At 35.5% G+C, this 19492-nt stretch overlaps 1 long non-coding RNA gene across 1 annotated transcript; it reads left to right on the top strand.

Annotated features, from left to right (window-relative positions):
- Positions 1-6894: 6894 nt before the first annotated feature.
- On the top strand, positions 6895-8985 carry LOC149496828 (uncharacterized). The gene is made up of 2 exons (XR_016320566.1): positions 6895-7025; positions 8315-8985. It is a non-coding gene; the product is annotated as an uncharacterized LOC149496828 (long non-coding RNA).
- Positions 8986-19492: the final 10507 nt, after the last annotated feature.

Raw genomic sequence — 19492 nt, 5'->3', positions numbered from 1 at the left:
ATTTTAATTTCATTTTAACTAACTAATATAGTCTAATAATAAAGTGTTTAATCATATTTTAAAAAATTCAGAACATAATAAATTAATAGAATTTCAGTTCCATTTTCAATAGTTGAATTAAGGTTTTTAATTTACCTTATAAAAAGCAATATAACATGAGAATATAGGATTAAGAACAAAAAAAACTATTAATTATAAAAATCATTGGACAATACTATTACAAGATCAAATGGACAATATATATAGAGATACATATTTTCTTGAATTAAAATGTATAAAAATCTAACTAAAAGGATATTCAAAAGTATAAATAGAATCTATTTTTTTCGATTGAAAGGCATTAAAAATAGAACTAAAAAGAATCTTTAAAAAGAGAAATAAACTTATTTTCTCCAATTAAAATGGATAATTAATTAATTAAAATGATATATTAGGAATTTCAAATTAAACTAAGGCTACTTTAGAATCATTATTCTCTCATCTATCCCACATGTATCTAGATTATAGATACTAAATTTATTTTATTATCTATTAAGTTAATGTCACGATTTGAAACCATAGGCCGGACCGGCACTAGTTCTTAGGTAAGCATAAGGCCCCCGAGGCTCTTAGTGAGCTTGAACCACTAAAATTCAACTATATCAATATGAACTTCAAACAATCAGTCCATATTGCCATACTTAATAATCTCATAATTATATTATACTTTGGCCCAAATCTAGCATCTTAAACATTTCATAGTACGGGCCCAATTATGATACGAAGCATCCATAATATGGGCTAACTAGTTCATGCTTTCACATAAATGAATAACCAAACATCCTCATAAGTTTATCTGTTACAATCCTACAACTGCGGAGTTCACTGACAGATAGATATAAATAAGTTCTCGTACATATAGCTATATAATAAAATAATTACTGAAATTAGGAAATTTCTTTTCTAGCTCTATGAAGGAAACAGAGCTTTAGCTGGGACAAAGAAGAATCTACTTTCTGGAAAAGTTAAAGAAGGAAATTTGAGTTTAATAATGAATAGTAATTATTGCATAGCACAAGCATTCAAACGGAATACTTCCTAATGTACCAAAATGAACATACAGCCGGTCAAGCATATGGTACAACATAAGCATCCACAAGTAATTAAACCTTCAGGTAATCAAACAAGTGGAAATTGGTCAGTAGCGTCACCGAAACCCCCGATGAGCCGTCCTTACACATGGCCCATACTCTCTTTTCTTTCCATACCAACAGGAGGCCACCCTGTGGTTTTCCATATAATCGATATCATCAGATGCACAACGGGGTGCCGATCTCCCCATACATGGTTGACGATATCGAAGACCGCCCTCACAAACCCATGGTAACCCACTTCATCCCAATTCCATGCAAACAAGGCAAATAAATGTCACAACACAAGTAATCAAACAATGCAATTAAATGCAAGCATATTAAATAGTCAAACATTATCATGCAAGAGCACAAATAAATATTCATATACCAATTCAAATAAATATAAGAGTATTAAATAATAATATAATATACTAATTGGTATTTGAAAAATAAATAAATAATTAATTAATTAAAGACAAAGCGTTGTATAGTAATGATTTGATGTATGATGCAAATGGTAAATACTATTTATTATTATTTACTATACCAGATGGGAAAAGACTCAAATTTCGATTCTAACTTGTCGAATCAATGAACCAACTAGAATGATCTAAACGAAATGGAATTTCGAATGGGGGAAAAGATTGAATTAAATAAAGAAGTTTATTTTAAATGTATCAAGTTAAAGAATTAATCTAAATAAATCTATTGATAGGTGTCATTTTTACAGTATTTTTAATATAGTTTTTTTTTGAAATTTTAGTAATTTTAATCACTTTAACTAATTTTTATTTCATTTTATTTATATTTTTGTTCAAAGCTTCCTTGAATCATAATCCACTTGATTTTAAAGAAATTTGCAGGGTTTTGGCACAGAAAAGAGCATTATAAAGCAAAACACTCGCCCAGCCCATGCACATTAGCACGCCCGTGCTAAACTTAAGGAAAATCAAGTGGAGAGTCAGACTCTAGCACGGCTAGCCCGTGCTATCTGGCACGCCCGTGCCTAAAAGGACCTCAGGGAGTGCTTGCTTAAGCACGCCTGTGATGCATTTTTATCTTGGAAAGTCAGAGCCTAGCACGCCCTGGCTGTGCTATGAAGCACGCCTGTTTCACAAATACTTCTCTCAACGTGCTGCAGAGCACGACCCATGCTGGATCATTCATAGAACTCAGACTCTGGCACACCCAAGCTGTGCTATGGAGCATGCCTGATACGGATCGAATCAAAGGATGAGATGTAAGTTCGCCTCTATGGCACCCCTCGTTTATAATGAAACGGAAACACCAATAATCGAGATTAAACGCTCTATGGCACCCCACGTTTATAAGGAAACGGTAACACCAATAATCAAGCAAAGAAAAAGATAAACGCCACAATCGAATTGATAAGTTTACCTTAAATTCTTGATGCAATTAGAGGAAGCAATCTCTCACTGTCACTCTAAGCAAATGGAACAAGCAAAGCTTGAACAAATGAAGTTTTTTTCAATTTATCAAAGTTGTCTTATTACATGGAAGACAAGCTATTTATACTAAATAAGGAATCTAGGTTTAACAAAGCATAAAACACACAAAACACGCCTAAGTTCAAATGGGCTAAAACTCGCACTGTAGCACTGTAGCGCGTCTGAGTACCTGTAGCAGTTTACTGTAGCAAAGTCAAATTTACTGTAGCAAAGTCAAACTAATTGGTACGGGCACTGTAGCAGCGTGCTTTCCTCCACTTAAAGAGCCACCAACAACATTAGAAGCCTAGGAATGCCTTCAAGTTCCTCACAACACTTGTTGAATGCGACATCATGCAGTTCTTGTGTGATTTGGGCTTGAACAAATAATGATATGGCTGCCCCATATCGCTTGGCACGGCTCCTTGTAATCGGTCCAATAGGAAGCACCAATGGATCTCCTTCGTCGTTCACCATGCCTCCTTGCGATCCACTGACGAGTGATGATGGATCCGTATCAATGCCCGTGCTACGAATTTAATGCTGTCTTGAATTAAAAACGTAAGCCAGTCTCTATAACTTACATGAGCCCACCTCAGATATTTTCCTGACGTGCAAATCAAGATCTAAACCTATTTAGGAAGATGGAAGGGTCCTAATTGAGAAGAAATCCAAGCCTAAAATTTCGTACTTAATAAGGATTCCATTTCCTAAATGGAGTCGGATTTTCTTCCAGGACGTTTATATAAAGAGAGGAGCCATTCATTGTACAGAGCATCTCTGGTTCTATTATTTTCTACACAGTTCTCTCTCTCTCTCTCTCAAAGACTTCAAGCATTCAAGATTCGTGCCAAGATTCAAGGAAGCCGTCCACGTATCTGTCGCCTAGTTTTTATTTCTAAACTCTTAATCTTGTTTTACTTTTCATTATTCATATTGATTATGAAGTTTTATTCAAGTATTATTGAGTTTTATTTAATTACTATGTCGAACTAAATCCTCATACTAGGGATTTGATGTAGCTTGAATTCTTTTCCAATTTATAATATTAGATTTGTTTTTCTTTATTCAAAGTATAATTTATTATTGCACTTAATGCTTCCAGGCAGAGTTCCTACCCTGGATTGATTATTTCATTAATCAATATCGGGAGAAGGATTTTTTATATGAATAGGGTAATAAATTACATGTGAATAATAACTTGATGCGGAAGCTATATGGTTTGACTCATGGGGGGTTTTCTTAAGTTAAAGACCTTAGGTTATGAATTCACAAAACAAACCATAAAACTTAATGATTTAATTCATGTTTGATTGCACCATTGGAAGATAGGTAATTAAATCGGGTTAGAATAGCTAACAATACATCGGAAGAGCTTATTAGTGATTTTAGGGTTGTTTCCCTTACTTGAATAATTAAAATTGATTAACAAACTAATAAAATAAATTGGATAGAGTTAAGTGAAATCAAAATCCCTAGTAGTTTTAAAATTCTTGATTTCTTTTCATCTAAATATTGTTGCTTGATTTATTTCTGTTTTCTTTTTAGAATTTACTTTTCTTACAATAAATCTCTCTTATTGCCGTTTAAATAATAATAGGTTAACACAATTTTGGTACTTGATATACAATTTCTGAGGAGACGATACTCTACTTACTTTATATGACTTGCTACGATTTCGTATACTTGCGAAAAATCACTGTCACCTATTAACTTAATCATTAAATATAACTAGCCTAGATTCTATCAAAATTTCGCCAGCACCTACCCTAAAATAAGACTATCCACCTGCTAGAATAACAAAAGTATTAAATATTTATCAACCATTACACACGTAGCCCATCCATCGAGCGATCAATCAATTCAAAATCCCATCCTCCTCCCAACAACAACAATGTCAATGTTCAACCATTAATTTACAACTTACAATGACCTTCAATCATGTTCCAATGATAATATCAATCATTTTATTTCATATAATTATAACTAGCTTCTATAGCTAATTACCAAACAAATGAAAGTTGTAATACATATATAATCGAATAAACCTTTCAATTACTTTCATTTGATAGTTCCTTAGTGTCTAACTATTGCAATACTCTTTATCAAACCTTCATTCCTTTGTCCTTGCTTAAAGATAACAACCATATATTTATACCTTTATTGAATTTTATATTAGCCACTAAAAACAAATGCTTCAATTAAACTAAAATTTAATGAATATATCTACTAAGAAATCCAATTTACAACTTAAAATATACCAACTAACTAATTCCTTGCAAGAATTAAATTTACTACTTCAAATTTTTCAATTTATCTTTCACGTTTCGATTCATAACACTTATTCTAAATGACTTATATTCTTAATTTTTAGAATTAAGTGTATTTATCTATCGAGGTTCCCTAACAAGAATCATATTCGATTAACTTTAATTGAAATTAACTTAATCAACTAATAGTTTAAATTTGGAATTTATACCAAAAAAAGAGGAACTAAGTTTTAGAGCATACCAATCAAAAATCGAACAACGATTCCACGATTCGTGCGAGGAGAAGATGATTCTGCCTATTGGGTGCCTTGTCGGAGACTCGCCGGTCAGTCATCGGACCTCCACCGACACCGCTGTGTACTGTGGCCGACAAATCAACCTCTGCTGGATTTGAGCAGTCTTAAATTTCCAAACTCAAAAATTCACAAGGAGTTCAAATCCATCCTCCGTTTGCACGTTTAGTGAGCCAATTGGCCGAAATTAAACTCGACAGTCGCACCACCACCACCTTCAATGGTGCTTCCACCATACAGGCTCCATCGTCGAAGTCGATGGAGGGGAAGTTTTTGCATGGGGGAGGGGAGTCGATCGGCACATGTCCTTCGCTCTAGAACCATCAGAAATGGTGTGGATCGCCAGAAAAACGAATTCGTAGGGTGTAAAACTTTCGAGCGCCAATTTCTCTTGGTTCAAGTGTTTGTTGTGTGAACGGAGACCATGGATGAGTTCCTCTCGTCGAGCACTTGAAGTTTGAGTGCTTGGTTGCCAGATTCCGTGGCCGATGACCAGAAAATGGAGGGAAAGTAAGGGGAGGGGGGCTATCGTGCATCAGCGAGCAAGAAGAATGAGAGAGGGAGAGTTTTTTTATTTTTTCTTCTTCTTTTTTTTTTTTAAAGATTTCTAGATGTTTTTCTAATTGGTTAATGGGTTGATTTGGTTCCATTCAAACTGATTTGGCTTAGTTATTGGGTCTTTTGCTTGGTTTCCTTTTGGTTATAGGTTTAGTTTAGCAAATAAAATTATATTTGTATTAAATTTCTATTAAATAAATTGTATGGTGTTATATATATATATATATATATATATATATATAAATAGAATGAGGTCCTATAATATAATTGGTTAGAATTTATATTTAAATTTTTAAATGAAAAATTTTTGAAAATAATTTTCCAGGTCGTTTAAGTTAAAGAGCAATATGATATATATAATTAATAAATTCCAGATGTATGTAATATGTTTTTGCTCTAACATTTAATTTAAATCCTAAATTGAATAAAATTAAAAACATATATAGTAAATAAAAGAAATTTTTAATTTTCATGTATAGCCTTATTATATAACATTAAAAAAAATAAAAATAAAATTTTTTTATATATAGGTAATGTTAATTATCTATTAAGTATAATATTTAAAATAAAATGTAATTGATCATCAATAAAGTTATTTTAGAACATTTTAAATTTCATTAACGGCATTATCAGAAATCTTATTATTCTCCCTTCATTTCCAATTTTATATATCGTATAGATATAGATAGATAGATGAATAGATATATTATAGATTAGCCCTACAACATATGGTAATTTGAAAAAAAAAAAAAAATAGGACAATGAAAAACTTAGGAAAGAATGCACTAAATAAAAAATTTGAATAATTAAATAATTATTTACAATAAGTAATAAAGATAAAATAAAAATCACTTAATTTTCCTTTTTTTTTAAATACATTGGCGGGATTTAATCCTTAAAAAATGACATGAGGCCAATTGCCCCTACACAATCAGTAAAAAGAAACTGTTGCACCTTAGAGGAAGGAACATCTAAAATTTGCGAACTCAATGGACATTGTAATGCTTCTGCTGTAAATTACGGACAGGTTTGTGTACGTTTATGACAGGTATATAGACCATGGTCCATAATATATTAATTAATTATATTAATTAAATAAATATTATTGTGATAATATATTTATTAAAGTATTTTAAATGTAGAGAGTTTAAAACACAAAAGAAGTGTGTGTTGTTGGGATTACAGTTACCCAACAGAATATGGAGTAGAGAAACACGTTTTCTGTGTTCACACAAAACCTCTCCATCACTCTATTGCTCAAAAAGAAAAAAATTGCTAAGGAGCTCTTAGACCGGATCAAAGGGAGTCTTCCATTAATTGTGATTGTTCCTACGACTAGTAAAGGTAGGTATTCGACTTTCATATTTTATTTTCATATATGAGCTTGTGAAATTCTATCGTTGGTATCAGAGCATAAATGTTTTTATTCTAGTCTTGTATCAATTAATTGATTAAAAAAAAATTGTGATTGTTCCTATGACTAGTAAAGGTAGGTATTCGACTTTCATATTTTATTTTCATATATGAGCTTATGAAATTCTATCGTTGGTATCAGAGCATGAATATTTTCATTCTAGTCTTGTATCAATTAATTGATTAAAAAAAAATTGTGATTGTTCCTACGACTAGTAAAGGTAGGTATTCGACTTTCATATTTTATTTTCATATATGAGCTTATGAAATTCTATCGTTGGTATCAGAGCATGAATGTTTTCATTCTAGTCTTATATCAATTAATTGATTAAAAAAAAGGTCTTTTTTACAATTTTATAAAGTTGTTTCTTACATGGTTGAGTGCATATGTCTGAGCTATATAAATTGTCATTTTTGCATTTTATATTCAATAATATTGGTACCATCTGAAACAACATCAGTAGAGCTTGAAGTCGATATAAAATTTGCATTAACAAAAGGAGTATTGAGGAAGTTATGGCTTCTCAAAGTTGGATCGTTGAAATTGTAAATTGCAATTCTGGGTTTTTTTTTTTTTTTTTTTTTTTTTTTCTTATTCACTCTCCTAGAAAAGGGTTTGTTTGTAAAACTCTAGGATAGACGGATAATCTGTGAAAGCTAATTGACAGACTTAGAGACCCTTAAAACTCCCCACCGGAATCGGTCTAATCACTAAAATTTTTCTTTAAGTCGGTGTAGATTACACTTTTCGAGACTAAGAGTGGGTTTTGTTTGGACAAGTCAAAACCAGATTGGACCACTTTTCGTTTTCAATTTTTCATGATTTCCACTTTTTTTTCTCAAAATAATTTTTCTGAACTTTTGGAAATTTTAAAATTAATTTTTTCAGGTCTTAGAAAATATTTTTCTTAATTTTAGGCAATTTTAATTAATTAAAAATGCTAAAAAATTTTAGAAAATTAAGGAAAAGTAGTTTTTCGTCTTATAAAAATTCAAAAAATTATTTGAAAGTTCAGAAGTCCATTTTCTTTAATTTGGCGAACTTTTTAATTAGTTAAATAATTTAAAGTTTTTCTAATAAATTGGAAAAAATATAAAATTATTTTAGAATGGTCTATTGCTTATAATGGATGGATTATTTGTTCGTTAAATCCATTATTATGCAAGTCTATGCAAAATATATTTGATTTATTGTGATAATTTTCTATAATATGTTACAGAAAATTATGGTGGACATGTATAAGACCAGGACATCTGAACATAAAAAATGATTGGACGATATACAAAAGGAAGTGTTTAGGATGAAGTAAAGCCCAACAGTAAACCCACTTTGACTTGGAGATCCTAATACCACGTCTAAAATGAGTTATCATCTCGAAGGATGGTTTAAAGTCAGAGAGGAGTCTCTACTTAGTAGTGCATGACTCTATATATCAGTATTGTATTTTATCCGATTTGTTGGAGAAAATTTGGCATTATAAAAATGAAAAATGGTCTTATTACGAACTGATCCGATGTTTTATGAAGAATATCTATAGAAAGGTGGTTATTTGAATGATTTCTTGTCCTGATGTGAAGCTTCGTAGTAAGACCATTACAAAGCCGATGGCCTGGGCCCAACACTTTAAGAAGCAACCGGACGATCTTTTTCCGGGTTTTGAGGAGACCAGTTCAATTAGATTTAAAGTTTGAAATAGAGATATTTATTTTTCTTTAGGAATATTGGATATCTTTAAATTTCTTATTTATTCCGAAAGTTTCTTAGTGTTTTGCATCTTGGGATGTGTCATGTTGGTTAGTCAATAGCAGTTTTATAATTCATTCTTAATGAATGTAATAATCATATCTCTTTGAAAATATGAGATTAGTTTTATTTATAGTTTTTGTGGAACTTTGTTGGGTAGCTATTATTATTTTGCTATTTCTGGAATATTGATGTTATCTCATATTATATAAGGATGATGATTGAAAACAAATTAACATTTTGGCTTTAAGTATGATGTGAGCTATTATTGATATGTGCAATTAGGTGCTAAAATAATATTATTGTTCACGTATGCATTAGATATTAATAAATGTGTGTAAATATTATCAATATATAAATTGTGTTTCTTTTTCAAATGGCATCTGCTACAAAGAGCATAGTTGTTGAACTTAACGGTGAAACCAAATTGAATTGTGACAACTATTAGATCTAGAGTGTGAAAATCCAGTACGTGCTGGAAGAGCAAGAGACTTTTGAACCACTGAATGCTATTATGGAAGAACCTATGGAACGCAACACGGCTCAGCATAAACGGAACCATGATGCTTATGTGGCTTGGAAAAGAAAGAATTTCTTGGCACGCATCACTATGCTTAGTGGAATGAATGATGATGTCATGAAGGAATTCAAGAGCTTTCAATTTGCCATGGACTTGTGGCAAACCTTGAAAAACAAGTTTGGTGGTGTGTCCGTCATAAAATTTCAGTCACTCACTATCAAGTTCGACACTTATAAGAAGCGTCCTGAACACACAATGAAGAGATATTTAAGAGAAATATCCAACATGATAAGTGAGTTAAAATGATTTTAGTCATGTGTTGATTGAGAAACAAAAGATCCAAACTGTTATTCTTTCCTTGCCTGAAAGTTGGGAGCATATGAGGATGCACCTAAAACACAATGAGACTATCAAGACCTTTAATAATGCTTCACGATATTTGTATGTATACAAAAGATATTTTTGTAACCTAAATTTATGTGATTAATGTGTTTAAGAATGTTAAATTATAGAAACTTAACTTCTAATGTATTTCAAATGGAGGCCAAATAGTCTAATTATGACTAGGAAGTTAATTTGTCTGTTATTGATTTTAATTAAAATAAAAATAAAAGAGAGATTTCTAAAGTTAAAATGATTTTAAATATGTTTAAATAATGTATTTATTTTAAATATTTCTAGTGGTGGTCTAATATGATTATTTTATAATTTTGTTTCAATCTTAAGGCTTCAAAGAAAATAAAAGTATCTATAAGGTGCTAAGAGTGAGTTTAAAGATATCAAAGTTTAATAAAAGATATTCTTTTAGATTTTCACACTTATATGACTAAACTTATGAAGTATATCTATATAGTTATCATAAATTATTTTATGAGTTAAAAGAATTAGATGTGGCATGAAATAGATCATTTTTAGAGGTTTTAATAAATGTGTTTAAATAAATATTATTCTCTTGTTACTTTTCATACTTGAAGAATAGTTTTCGATTATTAAATTAAATAGGAATTTACCATATATATGATATTACATAAAATAAAGTCTTGATTTTCGTTATTAGATATGGATTAATGGTTTTACATTAAGTCCTATATTTAGGACTATTTTTGAATACTAATCAGATATGGACATAATTACAAGATCTTTAGATATCCTATTAGTTCTCTGTTAGGTTATTGAGCACCACTAAACATTTTTGCTTAGTGCTTGACTTTATCGCAAGCAAGTAGTGAAGATTCGCAATGATGCTAGAATTTGGCCAATGATTTGCATCGATACTAGAGTTACACTCCTTCTAGGTAGATGTTTTTGTATTTTTGAATTAGAATAGTAAGTGATTAGTTACTATGGCATGTATATTTTGACTACTGGTATCTGTGAACCCCTATCCCAAAAATATAGGCATAAAAAAAAATGCATATGACCAAAGGGCAGAAATGCACGTGAATGTATGAGTCGCCACCTTGTTTATTTATTTTAGGGTAAACTAGGAAAAAACCCTAAGTTGACTCCAATTTTAATTAACCTAATTACTAGATTAATTATCCCAATGTCTAAGGCACAATCTTCGAACCCGAGGTGGATCCCGAGACTATGTCATGTTGATGAACTAACCAAATAAATGAATGCTTTGCAAGGTAATTGGACCAATGGAATGTTTAAGTGATTTCGGTGATTTCGACTTGCCGCTCGGGGTTAAATCCCAAATGTGCTTACGTACTTCCGTTTGAATGGAAGATCAAAGTTAACGTAGTTCGATAGGCCTTTTTAAAAGGGCTTTGAATGGGTATGCTTAATGCATGAGTGTGTGTATGCTTCGTGCATTTTGTTTAGGCATTTTCCCAAAAATTGATTGATTAGGCGTTTGTTGCCAAAAACGTTGATTTAAGGCTTTTAGCCAAAAAGATTGATTCAGGCAATTTATTGCCAAAAATGTTGATTGGACGATTGTCGCCAAAATGTTGATTTAAGGCTTTTAGCCGAAAAGATTGATTCAGGCAATTTATTGCCAAAAATGTTGATTGGGCGATTGTCGCCAAAATGATTAATTTTAAGGCTTTTAGCCGAAAGATTGATTAATTCAAGGCATTTTTGCCAAAAATGGATTTAAGCGATTTGTCGCTAAAAAAGGGGTTAATCTTACTTTATAGGCAATTTGTTTGCCAAAAGTGATTAATTGATTTGTAATATAGGCAATTTATTGCCAAGAAAAACATGTTTAATTAAGGCTATTTAGCCACAATTATTGATTAATTGGACTTAAGCCGGACTGTTCGAAACAAAGGCGATTATACCATAGTCATTAATCGACTAGGCACTTTAGCCAATATTGTCAGATTTAGGCTTTTAATACCACGATTATTAATTAATCGGGCATTTAAGCTTAATCATATTTAAATAAGGCAGTTTTATTTTGCCAAATTAATGACGTGAATGCATTTATGCAGTTGTAGAATTAGGAGTAGAAGAGAAATATGCATGAAGTGCTAAAATTAAATAGGCAGAGTTTTGTTTATGTACCTGATTTAATCGACGACCGCTTCTTAGCTTCAGCTTGAAAAACTCCAGATTAAGCTCCTCGTTTGGGGAATATTAATTAATTTAATTCAATTTAAGTGACCAAGTATCACAACAATAAAGTAATAAAAGCCTATGCTAAATGCAGAAAAGCAGTAAAGAATCGCAAGGAGCGTAAGGGAGAAGGAGCCTCCGTCAACACAGACTGAGTGAGTCAAAACGGAGTGCCAGGGACAATATTTATAAGCGAAAAATCGGGTTGGAGGGTGGCCGGCGCCGGCGCCGCCGCAGGCAGCAGGCGCCGTCGTGTCCGGCGGACGCCGCCGCCGTGGCTGGCATGTGTGCTAGTCTTCGTTTCGGAGGCTTTTTCGGGAGTTTCAGACCTCCAAAAAATATTCCGGGATCAGTTCTGCGATCCTCGTAATTTTCCGGACGTTTTAAGTACCATATTGGCATACTTTCGGTGAACTTTCCGAATGGCCTCCGGTCCGGCCGGACTGTTTGCAGTCCGGGAAAATTGGCTTTTTGAGCCTCAAAATTTGGGTATTCACAGTTGCCCCCCACTGGCAACCATAAAAATGATTTATGGGAGTCGGTGGTTGTCTGAAACACAAATTTTGAAGGCGAAAATCGGACGCGTCCGGAAGACCCGCCTTTTGGCTATTTGCTTATAAATAGCTTGAAATTCTCACTTTTTCATTCATTCTAAACTCTCCAAATCAAAGAGTTCTCTCAAATTCTCTCAATTTCTAAAGCCTCAAAGCTTCCTTCCTCCATGGCTTCCTCAGATCTTAGCGATGAGGATTTCCTGGGGTCTCTGGGGATTTCCCTCGACGAGGTCAATGTTACGGTGGACGCTGACACTCACGCCTTCGTAACTGGCATCTACGCCCAGGTAAGCTCCCTTTCACTTTTATTTGCTTTAATTATTATTTTTTTTTTTTGGGCCTTAGAGGCCAAAGTGTGAATTTTTGGGCCTTAGGGGCCAAAATGTGAATTTTTGGGCCTCTGTGGCCAAAGTGTGGATTTTGGGCCTCTGTGGCCAAAATGTAAATTTTTTTTTATTTATATTTTTCTGCACTTACTGTTTTATTAGCATGCATGCTAGGGTAGAACTAAGATATTATCCTTAGTAAAGAACCGAGGAATAACTCTTAGATTGCTTTACCTTTTAGGACCCTTATATTAAATTGGATGTGGGTGAGAGTTCTGTGGCCGAAATTCCGATCGAGATATTCGATCACCATAACCCAGTTGGAGCGATTATTAGTCCGTCCTGTTTGGACTACCTGAGGCATTTTGATGTGAGTCGGAGCAGCCACAAAGAATTACTGGGCGCTTTGGCCGAGAGATGGTGGCACACCACCAATACCTTCCACTTTTCTTGGGGCGAGTTGCCCATGACTCCCACAGACTTTTCTGTGATCTCCGGGATCCCTTTTGGCATTCGGCCGGTCGAGGTATATGATGACTGGAGGACAGAGATCTCCCCCGCCCGGATGGTTGAGCTGATGGGGATCGACCTGCCTCGGATTGTCAGGCCAGGCTCTGCTACTCCCGCTTTGAGCGTTTCCAGACGCTGGTTATCCCTTCAGGCCCCTGACATTTATGCTAGATACAGGCAGGGAGAGCTGACGGCTACTCAGGTGGCTAGATTCACTTTGTTACTGTTGTTTGCTTCGACCTTCTGGTCCAACAGGAAGGAGAAGTTTAATCCTTCCATCTTGAAGAGTTTGGAAAATCTAGCCCATCTGGCGGAGTACAACTGGGCTGGCGCTATTCTGAGCTGCATGTATGATGACATGTGTGATCTGAGTCGGGGCCACTGTAAACTCAGCGGGACCTACTACTTCTGGGAGGTAATGTAAAGAACATTCTTCCTTTCTGTGTTTTTCTGCTTATTATTCTTGAATTTTTTTCTCACTGATTCTCGCTTCTGTTTTGCAAACTTGGGCATTTGAGTACTTTCCTTACACTCGCCTGGAGTTGATTCATGTTGATCTTGGATTAGGGCTGGTACCTTCGGCTTGGAGATGGTACCGATCAAACCTTCATACCGTTCGGCATAAGAAATCGCTGAAGGATCTGAGAGCCTTTTTTGATACTTGCACTCTGGAGCAGGTATGTGCTTAGTAAATTTTGCATATGTTTAAATAAAAAGGATTTATTAACATATTTGCATCTTTCATAGGTTGAGGTGGGGCCAATGACTGGCCGTCTATAGAGTTGGATTCAGGTCGACCCCACTTCCAGCGGTCGGATGCCTTGTCTCGGCGGAGGGTTGTCCTGTCGCACCCTGTCCTGCGGCGATATTACTTGGGCGAGAGGGTAGACCTTCAGATAAGAGGCTGCCGTTCTGTCCCTTATTCCCCTCCCGAGGACATGCGAGCGGGCAAGCAGATGAGGCTCACTGCTACTCATACTGAGGGTATTCCACATGCGGAGTTCATCCTAGAGGGAGATTATGATGAGTTCTGCAGAATCACTTTGATGCAGCCCATTGGATCTCGGCTTGATAGTTTTTAGAGATCGGCACCTTCTCAGCCGTTTGGCACCCATTCTTCTCGGGCTTCGGGTGTAATGTCCCATTTTTCTATTGAATTGAGTCATTGCTTAGAGTCGAGTTGGGCTGACTCAAAACCCGGTTCGAGCCATTAGAGTCCAGAGTGGGGTAGAATGGGATGTAACTGAAATAAGGAAAAGAAGTGGACTTACTTGAAGGAAACAAAAAGATCAAAGTATAAGGATTAGGACTTACTTGCACTAAAAGAGAAAGCTTAGGTATTAAGTTGTGACATAGTGACACTTGAGGGACCATTTGGTAATTTTACACACAAAATCATGATATTTTTGGAGTATTCCCGAGACTTCCATTCCACTACATGTTTCATCTTTATCTTCTTCATCTCCTTCATCATCTTCATCTCCTTCATTCACTTTCCTTTCTCCATCACGTTTAATGGTAGTGAAGATTTTAATGGGATTCAAGCATTAATTCAACTTCTATTCTATCCAAGTAAGTAAACCTTCTTGAATTCCATACTTGAATCATTTGGTGATATTTTTAGAGTATTCATAAGAGTTTTTATGTATAGGAGAGGTGAGCTCAAAGGTAGAAGAAAAAGGAAGCTAAAAAGAAGAGCTTAAGCTTTTTGGCGTGAAGGGTGTGCTATCTCTTTTAGTTTAATTCATTTCCTTGCATGATAATTTGTGTGATGTGTTGAAATGAGGAGATATGTGGTTTAATGTTGAGAAAGATGACTGAAAATGGTGGAAAATCATGAGATGAAATGAATAAATGAAGTAGAAATTGAGTTTTTACTGAAACAGGTTTTGCTGGAAAAGTAACCAGTAACTTCACCATGATTTTTGCCTATTTAATGATGGAATTAGGAAGTGTCATAGAAGAGTTATTTGTTCCTCTATGTGTTAGCTTACATGGGTTTTTGAATCACCCAAATCGGAGTTGTATATTGAGAGATATGACCAAAAGAGTACAGACTGCGCAGGCTGGAAAACACGATGCGCGCTCGCGAATTTCATTTGCGCGCTCGCTAATTGTGTCTGGAACTCTCTGACTCTCATTTGCACTTCTCGCGCTCGCGACTTTGCAAGGCGCGCTCGCGAATTGTGTCTGGCAACTCTTTTGGACTTCATTTTCAATGCAATTGTATTCCTTTGCTTACCATATATGCCTCCAATCATTTTAAACCAAAAAGACAACATTAGAACATGCATCAAACAACATGCAAGCATGCAAATGATGTGAAATGAGGTAAACACTATGGTGTATGAAGTTATGAATGCTATGCAATTGTATTCCTTTTCTCAACTTGTATGTCTTCAACCATTTTAAAGCAAAAAGACAACATGAACACATGTATAAACACAAAATGCAAGCATGCAAATTATGACACAGTTACTATGCATTTGTTTTATCTATTGACATACCATTAATATGCTCCATTGAGGTTAGGTAGAAACCATGTAGATAAGGCTATGTCGCGACATAGAATAGCAGATCTGCGCCCCATACAGTTTGGTACTCCGGCTATAGGCCATTGAGTGGATATGATTATATAGGCCATAACAGCTAAGCATACAGTTTCATCCAGTTTCATACAGTTTTTCTTATCACTTCGGTTTCACTATAACCTTATGGAGCCATACAGATATCTTGACATAACATTGCATGAATCATACAGTATACTATACAGCAAGAAAGATCATCAAGGTAAAATGAAAATATCATGATATGTGTGCTTACATTCCATATGTAAGTACATGTTTATTTCTACATATGTATGTGCTTATATGTTTCTATGTTTCTTTATTTATTGTGATATTCACTGAGTTTAATCAAAGTTGCAGAATTCATACAGCATAAAGAACATCAGGTAAGATCATGAAAGTATAATGCTATATATGTTACACGTTTAATTATTGATTCTGTAAAGAGCCATACAGTCATGAGATGTTATTAATCGTAACTTATATGATGTGACTAAAAGTGCATAAGTCATACAGCATAATGAATAGCAAGTAAGACAATGAACATATACTGTTATGTATTCTTCCATGTTTATTGATTTCATTCATACAACACAATGAACAGCAGGTAAGATCATGATAGTATCATAATATGTGATTAAAGGTTCATGTAAAGGAGTTATGAGATAATTAGAACTAAAGGAGTTATGTGATTATGGTGTGAATTAGAAGTTTATTCTTTGCTATAAAGATACATTTGTGTTGAAATTTACTAAAGCTATGATTTTCAATGCTTTTATGCAATTTGGGTTTTCAGTTAGTTGTCATCACACTTTGTTAAGCATGTGAATTATGAGCACCACTGAGTTTTATACTCAGCGCGTCGATTTTTATCACGCGTAGGTTGAAGATCGTGGTTGCTACTTGAAGACTTGAAGAGTACTATCAAAGCAGACGTGACTAATTTGGTCATAGTAGATTGAGAGTTGTATAATTAAGAATTATGGCATGTATTAAGATTTATGGCATGTATAATTATTACATTTGTTAGAGCTTATGTGATTGAAAATATATTTAAAGCATGTATTTGGAGAAAATGATTGAATATGAAATATTTTACTATAGTTGGTTTGATTAGGTCATTAAGACTTGATATAGATCATGAATGCAATTAATTGCTGGATATGACATGCTCTTGAGGATTTATACAGTTATGACTATATAGATAAAGTGTTGTTGTGTTATGATAATTAGTTGGAGATTGGAAGTCTGAAGTTTAATTGAGAGTGTTTTATATTCTTATTTAGCATACAGGATGATATAAGCATGACAGGACATAAGTTCAACCAGATTGTAGTGTCTCGGCTCGGTTCATTCGGGTTAACGGGTGGACCGGGAAGGGATGTTACATCGGGTCCCTCGATTAGGACTCCAAGGAGGAGGCCTACGACCGATCCCACTTCTTCCACTCCGGTTGAGGGTCCGTCTCGGGCCGAGCCTAGCCGCTCGGCCAGTCCTTCCAGGGCTCCTCGGGCTATTTCGGAGGCTACAGGGCCGCTTCACCCAGGCCTGGCCAATCTACGTCTTCCCTACAACATTCCCTACTATCCTCCTGACGGCACTCTAGCTCTTCGGGAGGTCTCCCTGGAGCGTGTGGATCGCCTGGCTCTTCCTCCCGAGGACATTACTAAGGTAAAGACTGACAAATCTCTCACAAAAAGGATTCATAAGAGATTTGATATTGACTTGTATTTTTCTTTGTATGATTTCTAGGTTCCTGTCGGATTAGTCAGTCAGATGATGGAGCTGATTCTCGGGATGCAGCAAGAACTAACTTCGTCCTGGACTCATAGGGCCTTTGATGATCAGAGGAGGAGGAGGCCCCGTCGCTGATAGTTGCTAGATTTTTCCTGTTTTTCTTTCTTTACTGTATTTCTGTACTGAACTTTGACTATACCTGCACTTGGTTAGTACTGAAAATTTTACATGTATGCATGATTATCAAATTTGAAAGAAAATAGGATTTCATTTCGGCCCACTTTATAGTACTGAAAAAAAAATATTATTTTTTTAGTGCTGGAATAAAAATTTTTTTTTATGGTACTGGAAATAAAATTTATTTTTTTTATTTTTTTTATGGTACTGGAAATAAAATTTATTTATTGATTTTTTTTTTTGGCGGTGGCCGCCGGCTCCGACGGCCGCTGCCGCCGTCATCGGCGGCTGCCGCCGCCTCGGCTGGGGCAACTGCCTCCGGGCGCGTTTTTTTCTATAAAAACTGTTTTTTTGTCTTCTTTTTCTATACTCCTCATTCTCTCTCGAAATTCGAGCCAAAGAAGCAGTTTTCAGCCAGTTTCTTCTCTTTTTTTCTTTTCAAAAAACATGAATCCTTTTTACAACCATAGCATGCACAGCTGGACTAGAAGTCTCTCCAAAGTCGAAAAGATCAACTTGGGGAGGTACGGTCTTTCTCCTATCATTACTCTTAGGGGGGTAGTAGTTGACTGGGATTTTTTATGGGCCTGCATTAGACTTTGGGACCCGGAGGCCCACGTTTTCCGGTTCGGGGCCATGATGGAGGAGATGTGCCCTCTTTTTGAGGAATTCTGTGCTATTATAGGGTGCGACCCCAATGCCCCTTTAGTCAAGCATGAGGTAAAAATCGAGTATGTTCGGTTGTTTGAAAACCTGTTTCAGTTCAGCCGACCACAGGCTAGGGCTATGATTGTTGACGACCAGAAAGCAATTTTGCTGCTCCTGATTTACGAATTTTCAGAGGTTCGCTCAGACGACCCAGACCGGATGAGGCTGAGAATGCGGGCCTTGGTTTTCTGCTTATTGGCTGGTTTCTTGTTCAACCAGGACCCAAGCTTTGGGGATTTGCGCCTCTGCCCCATGGTTAGGCAAATGGAGGATATGGGTTGCATTGGTGGCATTGTGCTGGCAGAGACCATCAGGAGCCTTGACAGAGCTGCTTTAGGCTTTGATGATTGGACAGTCTCTCCGATTATTCTCCAGGTATTTCTCCTTTTCCTTTTCCTTTTCCTTTTTTTTCTTCTTTCTTTTGGTTCGTTCCTTTGTAATAGAAAGGATCCATTACTCAGGTTTGGTTAAAGGACCACCTCCAAGTGGTTGCTACTCCTACTCTACTGATGCATGGACTTCATGGCTGATTGAGTTGGGTCCAAATGAGGTACTGTGGTACATTTCCTGGTACGACATCACCCGCTTTATCCAGGTTAGCTTCCGCCATACTCGGGTTTACCTTTTAGGCCTTACACACTGTACCTGGTACTGCGCTTCGCGCGTTTTGAGGCAGATGGGGATAGACCAGACTGTTCCGATTATGGATGACATTTCAGCTGATTCAGCCATCACTCCGGGTGTTACCCGAGCCGTCCTTAGGGCTTGGGTTAGAGACCATCACATGGTTAGGCCTTTACCTAATCCTGCCAGTGTTCAGACTTCTCCTAAGTATCGGACCTGGTTCATTGCCGTTGTCTGGCCGATTGAGAGGCCAAGGAGGACCACACTGCTGAGTGCACTTGAAGGTTGGGTTCAGGCTGACGCTGATGATGAGGTTAGGACTGATGAGGAGATTGTGTTGGCTCCCCGGACAGGCGAGGTTGG

This window comes from Jatropha curcas, chromosome 4 (assembly GCF_041381405.1).
Source record: "Jatropha curcas cultivar XTBG-Jc1 chromosome 4, XTBG_Jcur_1.0, whole genome shotgun sequence".
In the NCBI taxonomy this organism is placed as follows: Eukaryota; Viridiplantae; Streptophyta; class Magnoliopsida; order Malpighiales; family Euphorbiaceae; genus Jatropha; species Jatropha curcas.
This window is presented reverse-complemented; position numbering and strand designations above follow the sequence as displayed.